The sequence below is a fragment of the Brienomyrus brachyistius genome, unplaced genomic scaffold, assembly GCF_023856365.1.
Source record: "Brienomyrus brachyistius isolate T26 unplaced genomic scaffold, BBRACH_0.4 scaffold70, whole genome shotgun sequence".
In the NCBI taxonomy this organism is placed as follows: Eukaryota; Metazoa; Chordata; class Actinopteri; order Osteoglossiformes; family Mormyridae; genus Brienomyrus; species Brienomyrus brachyistius.
Genome location: NW_026042345.1, coordinates 1,266,994 through 1,274,657, shown reverse-complemented (window position 1 = coordinate 1,274,657; position 7,664 = coordinate 1,266,994). Strand labels below are relative to the sequence as shown.

Below are 7,664 nucleotides of genomic sequence, written 5' to 3'. Positions count from 1 at the left end.
ATACCACACAAACACACACACACACACACACACACCCACACCCACACCCACACACACACACACACCCACACCCAAACACACACACACACACACACACACACACACAAGGCCTATTTAGCTGCAATCCTTCTGCATATTTACAAACAACAGTAGGACAAGCAAACTCAGGATCATAGAAGAGACATGCAAGGACCATACAGCATTGTCTCCTCCCCCCATGCAGCACATGGGCATCGCTGTAGCACTTCTGTTTGGTGTTTGGGTGACCAGGGTCGCTTTGCTGGTGCTCTCCTCATCTTCAGGCCCAAGGAGGGCAGCGCATGTCCATCTCCTACGAAGTAAGGGTACTGTAACCCACCCCCTGTGAGAAAATCAGTACAGTAACACAGGGCTGCCAACTCTCACGTATCTGGGGTGAAACTCACGCTTTCAGACTCTCACGCTCACGCAAGAAATCGTACAGAAAATCTATATTATACTATTATAAATCTAAAATGAGCTACATCAAAAGTGTTGCGGTTCCTTGCAAGCCTTACGGAGTATTTACACGGTGATAAAACTGTTACATGCATGTAAACGCTTGTGCAGACCTGTCTCAAATTGAAAATCTCACTTCAGCCAGCTGAACGAAGTTGGCGGCCCTGGTGACTGTTGTTTTTAGGAGGTAGGAGACGGCTTGGAGAGAAAGTTGGGAGGGGGAGGGAGAGACCATATATCACTTGTCACACACTCTTCACCGGACAAGAATTTGCACCAGCACCAGGGCTGTTGTGACTGGGAGTTTCCCCCATGATGACGTGGATGGAATAGGCCGGTACCAAGGTCGAGCCGTACCAGACCGAACCGGACAGGACCGGATCTGCCCAGGAGGAGCCCCCCCCCCCCTAATTAAAACGGCTTCCGATGAGGCAGTATTCAAACATAGCAAACGAGGGGGGAGATCATTAGCCAGCTAGCGCATCTTCCATGGCGTTGACACCTTCAGTGTGTTACAGTGAAGACATCCCCCGCAGCCACTGTACTGGGGGAGGTCATGTGACTGGTACCTATTAATGGGTTACATACTATTTATGAGAGAAGGAAGGACAGGTCAGGCCCGAGCGCGAAAGGGGCACATCATAGGGCTGCACAGACAGCTAACAGAGGAGAGCGGCTTAGCAAGAGAAAATACAAACAAATGAAGTTTGTTTGGCTAATGGTGAATGGGGCGTCTACAAAATAATTCGGCGGTGGAAGGAGATGGATTCCTCCTTCCTGCTTTTAGTGAACATGTTACAAAACAAGACAAAAAAAAGGGCAAGTTGAGGGAGGCGTAAAAACAATTTCCCTACGGGGATCAATAAAGTATCGATTATTATTGTTATTATTATTATTATTATTATTACAGCAGCCAAAAAAAGCTTCCTCCATCATACTCTGCCCCTTTTTATTATAAATTATAATTACTGTGATTGTTGGGTTGTTACTGATCTTATCCATCTTATATACCCTGCTTGTCTCATCTAGGGTTGTGGGGGGAATAACCCAGGATGGGGCGCCAACCCATTGGGGGGGGGGGGGGGGACACACACCATTCATACTATTATAACTATTATAACTGCATTTATTTATTTTTTATGAAAGTGTTCCAAGATCTACGGAACGGTTGGGAGCTAAGGGCCTCATTCATATGTTAGCTAATACTTCGATCACAAGCAGCAGATTCTTAACAATATTAAAATTTAAATAAGCGGGTGACATAACTCAGCAAACTCATCAGGTTCTACTAAACAAACAAACAAACATGCGTAGGACCCAGGGCGGCCATGACGTCATTAAAGATTTCAATTCATCCAGGTGACCTGACCAGCCTGCACCAAATGCTCGATTTTCGACTGTCCTACTTTTTGGGGGAAAATGAAAAAAGGTCCATATTTCCAGATCAATAATATATATGTATCTGTGTTTGTTTTATTGCGGCACTTTCTGAAATTCACACGCAGCTTCTTAGTCAGACTAATAAAAGGCGCGGTGTATCTTCACTGGCACCCGCCGGCGAGCTCACGCCGCCCCCCTTTCAGCCGCACTTACTTGAGCCTATCTTGAAGGGGAATTAAAACAAATGAAGTGATTTAGTTAAGAGAAGAAAAATGCAAAAAAAAGAGGTTAAACAAACAAGACGAATAGTTAGTGCAGAGGCGCAAAACACTCATAATCTCAGAGCAAGTCATGGATCAGGCGCAGGGTGTTCCTGGGTGACATTTCCTCTGATAAGGCGTCAGGCGCACATTTTGGTCGGACGGCTTTGAGGTTAGCGGTTTTTTTTTCGCGCTGAAGCAGAATGCGTCTATAAATAAAAGCTACAGGCGGGATTATAGCGGATGCGCCTGGCAGACAGACCACAAGCTAAAAGAAAGAAGTTACAAAAATATTAAAACGGAATTGCATGCAGTTCGTGTCCCGTTTTATAATTATAACAAAATGACACATGCATAATAAACCGTGTTTCCCACGTATTATAGGCCCTATATAACATGTAAAATGTAACAGTAGTTTATATTACAATGAATTATTATGTATTTTTTCGGTTTTACTTTATTGGCACGCAGATCTAGGAAGGAAGACCTAACCGAAAATAAAGGCCATTATAAGGAATACGTTCTTCATATTAACAAAAATGTGTAACATCGCAGTAGGCAGATCAACAATGAATTTTTTTTGGTACTAACACATTTGGGCGAGGGGAAGACCTATGTAAGGAAGGCATTCTTCATATTAACACTAACTAACAAGAATTATGGCCCAATCGGCACCACAAAGGTATTTTAAACGGATGGTAAATATTCCGTACCTGTCAGGGATTTTGAGATAGGACAAAAATAAGCGGTGCTTTGCAGTTTTCCCCCTTTCTAAGGAAAACGTTTACAGCATTTCTGCGGCCGGGGGAGAAGTACATCAAAGGGATGGAAGCCAGCGCACCCGATCATATCTGATATAATTTATATTAAATATGATATATGGTAAATTCTCCAGAGATTGGGATGCTTTTGTCGGGGGGGTGACACGTGGCTAAAGGGCAATCACAGCATAAATACACGTGTATGTCTCTCCTAGACAGCAAAATGCATCTGAGAGAGCATTAAGAAAGAATGTCATAAAAATGGTGAAAATCGCAGATAATCCTTTGAGCCATTTTTTTTTTCAAAATACTAACGTTTAAAAGGAACATATCTTTAAGCCTAGTTGATGCATTATTTTATTTTATTTATTTATTTAAGCGAAAAGGGTAAGCCCCGTAGTTTGGGAAAGTAGTTGTCGTTGAAGGAATGAAATCTGGGACATAGAGAGATTTACGGATCCCGGTCCGCTGAGAAGGGAAAGGTTGGAGGTTTGCGTTTTGGCCGGTGAAAAGACGGGCAGCTTGCGGGAAAGCATTAAAGACCTCCCAGTCTGTTGCGTTGCTGTACATTTTTTTCACCGGTTTCGCTGCCAGTTTGGAAGAAAATTAAGTTTGGGACCCAGTAAGGAGCTGAACGCCCGTCCGGGACTGCAAAGCCGCGGCTGCGCTCTGGGGACGCCGGTAAAAACAGCGGCTGATGGGTGACGCCAAAGTAAACAGGGATCAACATGTGACCACTTTTCTATCCTGAAGTTTTAATCGCCTGTCGCGTGTGAATTTCAGTTTGCCTGATCTGCTTAATGAAAACTATAAATGACGTATTTCAGAAAGACTTCTTCATATAAGGATTTTTTTTTAACTCACGACTCTGTCCAGGATAAGCGTTTGGAAGACGGATGGAGTTTTTTAAATAATGGTTAAGATAAACGGTTAACCATTGCAGGGTTGCCAACTCTCACGCATCTGACTCTCGTGCTCACGCAACGAATCGTACGTCTAATCTGTATTATTCCATTATAAATCTAAAATCAGCAACATCAAAAGCGTTGGGGTACTTTGCAAACCCTACAGACCATTTACAAGGTAATATAACTGGCACATACATGTAAATGCGTGTGCATGTGTGTGCAGACTTGCTAATTGAAAATCTGCCGCCAGCCAGTTGACCAGATTTGGCAACCCTGACATCGCCGTTTCGCATGGTAATTAATCACATCAAAACTATAGGCCTAATAATATGCTTAGCAGTGTGCAGGATGAAAGGTTTGCAATCGGTCTGCAGCTGGAAAGGGATTTCATCAGCTGCATTCCTGCGCTGGGAGAAACTAACAAATAGTGAAACATCAGGTGTCAGACCCTGACAGATAAACAGTCCTTCAGCAGAGGAGGGTGTCTGTTGCTTGCATTAATCACTTCTTCTAACCCGCCGCCACTTAAATACACACAAACCCAAACTAACACACGTGCTGTTGGCCCCAGTCCGGGCTCCGGTCATAAATCCCCATCCATGATTTTCCTAACCTTTACCATGACCTATCACATCAAGGCCTAAATTTACTGCGCCCAGCCCATGCGGCATGTGCACAATCCTCCACTGAGCCTACCAGCCAGATGACATTGCAGTAAAACGTTATTTTAGTGCTGTGATTCCCGTGCCCAAAATAATTTGCTTATCTCTCTTTTTAAACCTCTTTACGGCATAAATACTTGTTATTATGCATCTTTGCTGATATTCTCCGTGAGGAGTATAGGGATGTAGTCAGATACTCCCTAAACGAATAAAATTTGTATCATAAAAAATTATTCAGAAATACGTACGTTCAGCTACCATGCATGGGGCGGTATCATCTGCCTTTACGGGCGACGGCAGATGGACAGGTAGCGTCATGGTAGAATTATCAGATACCCAATGAAACTAAACAGTCTCCTGCATGATCTGAGGGTTGTATCGTTGAATCTGCTTACCCAGAGTTCAAAGGGGCAGATTACTGCACAATAACAGCTGATTGACTGATGTGTGTATTTGTGTTTGGGCGCTGGGGTGGGCGGCCTGCTCGCGCGTGTGAGGAACCGGGTGCCGGCCATCGCGATGGATCTCCATCTCTGCAAACAAGTCTACTGTCAGCCGAGGTCAAACGGTTCACTATTTATCATGATCGGGGAGGGGGGGGGGGGGGGGGCTGTTTTATCTGCAGGCCTAATTCTGCAAATGCCATGGGTCATCACGGAGCAATCCTCAGTCAACAACTCACAGCTCAACCACAAATACTGTTTTGACTTATCTAACAGTAACAACTGGCACAAATTAGCCTTCAAGACACTTGTAGATCATGTTTTTTTGTAAATGGATCCACTGTGCTATTGAAATACTATGGCAATATGTGGCATAATTCACCGGTTTTAAAAATGGTTACACTATTTATGCTGTTAATTGGTGTTGTTGATTCTCAATCTAATATTCCCTCTCTGTTGGAACATCTGAAATTAATTATAATATTTCATATTATATTTTGAACTTGAAAATCGTGTTAGATAATAAATAAAATGTCATTTGTCCTTATATTTCATGAGTCTGTAACACCATCTTTGTCTTTGGCTATTTTTATGGATTGTATCCATGAGAAATAATTCCTTAAACTGACACACGGCTTCTTGTTCAGTCGTATTACTTGTGTATTTCTTTATATGATCAGTGGTATTACTTTCATTCATTTCTTACATTTACCGGTATTACGTTTCTAAATGTTACATGCTTAGTTGTCTTATGTGTTTTTGAATCATTTTTTAGTGTGTATGTATATATATATATATATATATATATATATATATATATATACATACAGACACTCCCTGGGTTACAATCATCCCTGTTACGATATTCCCCATTACGACAGGTATGATTATTCACTAAATTAGATATTCAACACTTTATTATAAAATAGGCTTTGTGTCGGTGATTTTGCCCAACTGTAGGCTAATCTAAGTGTTCTAAGCATGTTTAAGGTAGGCTAGGATAGGCTATGATGTTTGTTAGGTTAAGTGTACTGTTTTAAAATGCATTTTCTCATTATCAAATTTTCGCCTTATGACAGGTTTATCGGAACGTGACCCCACCGTGACCCGGGGAGAGTCTGTATATGTTCAGTTCTGTCACTTTATTATTATTAGTGTTTTTACTACAGATTTTTACCAACACATATGGGAAGCAACATTGAATGAGACAAATTCCATTTACCTTCACTAGTCCCGTTTAGTCTCTGTCCGATAATGTTTAATCCTCTTACCCGTGTCCGCAGTTTGTGTTAGACAAAGATAATGAGCGTAACTGTGAAATGTGAACACAAAGAGAAGCATGTAGGCACCTTGTTATATTTGACGCAGTGGTGGTGCGTCGAATAGGGGGTCAAAAGACACCAAGACTGCAGAAGAGTAGCTTAGCGGCAAAGCTGTGTAGCTGTATGCCCATTAAAAAGGGACTTTGTCTTGCTGGGGAGACTGGTCAGCCCCTAACCCTCTGCTAGGCCTTAGGCCTCGTGGAGGAAGACGGTGGAGGTCCGAGATGGAGGGAGCCACACGAAGTCACAGAGTTCAGCTTTATTGGTAACAGATTTCTCCGGCGAGTCTTTTATTAGGCTCGCTCTCAGGTGTCAGCCCCCCTCCGCTAATAGGTCACCCTCCCGCTGCGCCACCCCGCCGCGCTGTTTGCTGTAGCGCTAATCTGGCCTCGCGGGCGTCATGCTGAGTTACAACCTTGAGCATTAGTGAGCGGGTGGCGGCTTCGCCATTGGCTCCTCGGGACCCCCGGCCCTGCCGTCCTGCAGCGGTTCCGCGGCAGGATTATGGGGTCGCGAATGGCCCGGAAGAGCCCGGTCTGGAGAACAGAAACGCCGCGGGCAGGATGCCGTGGAGTCTCTTCTGCCTCAGAGGCTGCAGATAAAGTCCAGCATTGTTTGCCAGTAATTTGTAATGTCAGACCTCTCTCTTCGGGCCGCATAGCTGGCCCCTGGCGTGCAGTTCATTGAAGATGATTAACCAAACGATAAGGGAGACAAACTGTCTTTTTAAGGAACTACTGAATAGCCTTTTCTGCAGCCTTTGTCTTATAAAGAAAGCAGACTTCTTCTCTTTGACTTCAGAGCAGTTTAATCCACTTTCAAGGAGGTGACTTCAGGAGCCAAGGCAGCACGGGGCTTGCTTACACTTTCTGGGGTCTTTTTTGGATGCTTGACTATACCTGGACCACCCAGCATAATGGGATTATGAGAGCTTAACAATTCAACAGTGGAGAGTGACGGTTCTTTCCTTTTAGCCCTGAGACCAACAGCAGTAGCAGAGACCTTCATGATGGCCATTGTTTCACATCTAAACGCATCAAGGTCCAGTAATCATGAACCCATAAAACAGCACCATGCAATGTTTATACTTAATGCTTCTATATCTATGTTGTGCTTATGCTGCAGTAAGTACACTGTCAGAAAAAAAGAGCACCAACGTGTACCTTTGCTTGTCACTGGGGCTGTACCCACAAGGGTCTGCCAATTGTACCCTTACCTGTAGGTATATGTACCTTTTACAGCACAGAAACAGACTCTAAGGACTATTTTTGTACTGTTGGGGGCACATTGATGTTGTTAATACCTTGAGGATGTTGCTCAGAATTAATTTCTGTATTTTGTACTAGACTAAAAGGTACATTTAGTGCAGGGTACTTCTAAATAACCACACAGACACACCGCAATACACTAATACGGATTGATCCTTATTGGAAACTCCGTGTTGGCTTCTG

At 43.5% G+C, this 7,664-nt stretch overlaps 1 long non-coding RNA gene across 1 annotated transcript; it reads right to left on the bottom strand.

Annotated features, from left to right (window-relative positions):
• Positions 1-244: 244 nt before the first annotated feature.
• On the bottom strand, positions 245-3,772 carry LOC125726345 (uncharacterized). The gene is made up of 3 exons (XR_007388162.1): positions 3,743-3,772; positions 591-675; positions 245-361 (listed from the first exon to the last, which is right to left on the bottom strand). It is a non-coding gene; the product is annotated as an uncharacterized LOC125726345 (long non-coding RNA).
• Between the last annotated feature and the right edge of the window lie 3,892 nt (positions 3,773-7,664).